This window comes from Bacillus rossius, chromosome 16, assembly GCF_032445375.1.
Source record: "Bacillus rossius redtenbacheri isolate Brsri chromosome 16, Brsri_v3, whole genome shotgun sequence".
In the NCBI taxonomy this organism is placed as follows: Eukaryota; Metazoa; Arthropoda; class Insecta; order Phasmatodea; family Bacillidae; genus Bacillus; species Bacillus rossius.
In genome coordinates, this window is record NC_086343.1 from 1,903,299 (window position 1) to 1,906,382 (window position 3,084).

General features: G+C 35.3%; 1 protein-coding gene across 1 annotated transcript in view; it reads right to left on the minus strand.

Moving 5' to 3' along the window:
- Positions 1-2,775, minus strand: part of LOC134540463 (diacylglycerol kinase 1) — a 153,449-nt gene extending 150,674 nt beyond the window's left edge. The window contains exon 1 of the mRNA XM_063383230.1: positions 2,478-2,775. The gene's annotated coding sequence lies outside the window, so the exon portion shown is untranslated. The remainder of the gene's footprint in view (positions 1-2,477) is intronic.
- Between the last annotated feature and the right edge of the window lie 309 nt (positions 2,776-3,084).

Consider the following 3,084-nt stretch of genomic DNA (forward strand, 5'->3'; position numbering starts at 1 on the left):
TCATTTGGCAGAATAAACTGATTTTTTTTTCTGTTCCTGTTTTAATAACAGAGTTCTCTCAAATAAATTTGACCCGGATGCAACATTGGAGTGTTAGCTAAGTAGTCATTAAATGCATAACCCGACAAGGCAAGTTAACATCCATTTATCTAAACACAGATCCAACACGGGTTAAATTTGCAGCTGTCACAGCTTCTTTGCCCCGATATTACCGGCGCATCTTCATCGCCATTTTCAGGGCTCGCTTGCAATGGGTTAAACATATCTTGAAGTTTACAGTTAAGCTGTGTAAAGTTTGTAATACGCCCATTTCATTTATTTTATTTACATTATAAATGTATAAGATATCAATGAATTTAACAAGGGCGTCGCCAGGGGGGTAGGGGGGAGCAGTTGCCCCCCCCCCCCTAGAGCCTTAGAGATATAAAATAATGTAGCAAAATGCAAAAAAATAATACTTTTCCCACAACTTGCCCCCCCCCCCCCCTCCAGGCCATCGGCTGGCGACGCCCTTGGAATTTAGCACATGTTTTAATTTAAGAGTTCATTAAATGATCAGTAATAAAAAAACTAAATGCTACAGCTTGCCGAACGAAACTCGGGTGGAATTATTTTCACTTAGCTACTAGCATGTAGGCCCTGATGCATATCTGTTTAGTGTTCTGCCCCTAACTGAAAGTTGAAAGCCGCAAGCTACAACATTAACAGCAGGCTGAAAAGATACTCCTCCACAGCAGGGACGCAAATCTGTATGATTCACAAGGAGGAAGGGGGGGGGGGGGGGGGTCGCAGCCCTAGAGCCTAGCACGAGGGGTTGACCGACACAAGTCATCTCTGAACACGGTGCTTGTACGTCGTGTACTGCCAGTATTTCGGCCTACATGCATGCAATAAGAAGAAAACTTTAAAATATGCAGGTAGTTTTCCATAAGACATAGTTCTGACATCAACCCCCGTTCCACAGTCACGTTCTTGCAAGGCGAGCGGGTCCCCTCAGTGAAGGGCTTGTTAGTTCCGGGGGGTTCCCTAGTCCACCCCTTCCTTTCCGGGGGTCTACGCCCAGCTCCACAGTACCTTTTTGTCGGGAACCAACTAGTACAAACAAATGTTGTAATAAGGACCTGTAATTATAGTTTGTAGACGCCATACTTATGAGTTGAATGTTTGTGCGTTAACACAAAAATGGAGTAAAAGTATTGTTACGTTAGTTTATGCTAAAGCACGTTGAAAAAGTGTATATGCATATTTACGTATAGGTACTCTTTGAAGAAATGTTTAGTTATTTAACATTTTTAAAATAAAATAAAAACTTTCGAAAACAGTAGCCACGGTATAAAAGCTAAACATATGAGATTTGGAGTAAGAATGAAACTATTTTTGGAACACGTTGTAACATGCATTATACTATTTGCATTTTAAAAAAATGTGACTTATTTTCCTTGTAAGGGCAAACTGACTTTGTGCTCTTTTGGTATTTATTATTTTTAATTTTAAATTTTACTGCCGAAATTACACTAAGTTGTAGCATGGTACAATACAAATTTTATTCTTCTGTCTTATGTTCGAGTATGATTTTCAAAATGATCCTACCATGTTAAGCATTGTATTCGAAAAGAAAATAAGATAATTGTTGCCAGTACAACAATAAAAATAACATGTATGACATTACTTCCAATAAAATTCCTGTTTTCCAGAACTTTGTACCAAATTGACATTTTTAATTTTTGTTTTTGAGCAAAACTTATTTCACATTCTTTCCACATACGGAAAGCTAAAAAGGAACATCAGTAGCACATCGTATTTTATCAGTAGTTAATAAATAAAGAGCATATCTCTTTCATCAAACAGACGAGTTTTGCAGACATAGGTAACTATCATAGCTATTTTTCAAAACGCATATTGTGTATTTTAAAACTTTATTTCGCATAAACGTAAGAACTGAAAACCCATTTAGCGAAAATTTTTTTTAATTGGGTTAAACTTCGCAGTATTAATGGGTTCAATAACTAAACAGAATTTCTCAAACAGGAATTTGAGCGGGAAATACACATATTAAATTATTTACTTAATAACAATTGATATATAAATATAGGTCTTTGAAGCTGTTTATCTATACCTATAATCAATCAATAAAATAACAATGAAGAATTAAAACGTCGTAAAATGCATGAATGAGGCAACACAACCAGTGGCTGATAAAGGAATTTATATCGGGAGGAGATTATATATATATATATATATATATATATATATATATATATATATATATGACATTTTGCATTCGAAAAACTTACGTCAACAACTAGGCATGTAGACAATTACATTATCATTCTTCAAAAGCATCACTTCCTTTGCGGTTTGTGATTCCTGGTGTTGTAACAGCTCACCTTACATAGCTCTCCGAGATCTCGTATTTTATTTTTATAACTTCAGAGGAAATACAACAGAAAACTAATAACAAATATGTGAGTACTCACCACATCATAAAGAAAATAACTGTAGCTACCAACGTTTAACTACACAAAATGCACATGCCTACGCCTGCAATTTATGGAATATTGGCTGTTCGTAATGCCATTTCATGAAATCCATTGATATATGTTGTTTAAGAAAATAATTTTTCTCTCATTTAAAAAAACCCTTCTAAAATTCGCATTTGCAAAACATGAATGAAATAAAAACGTATGTCACAAATTTCCCACGTAAAAAGAACCCTTTAGATACGAACGACTCTCGCATTCAACCGCTTACGTCTAAGCGCCTTTCCCGACTGATTTCCCGTCTCCCAAAGGATCAAAACTTGCCGCCGACCTACAGGAAATCGTACATTTAGTACACCTGTACGTTTGAAGAATGCGCTGCTAACTCTACCAGTTAGTTTCAGAATCGAACAACAGATGTCACTAAATTTTTGTTTCGTTTATATTACTTCATCCGTGAGTTCTTTGTTTGTAAATAAATTTGTATAAAGATCTGAAACATTTTTTTAAAATATAATACACAATAAAATTACAAAATATATTAAGAAAAACATAATTTTTCAATATGTCAACATAAGATTACAGTAACCAAACACAAACCTGT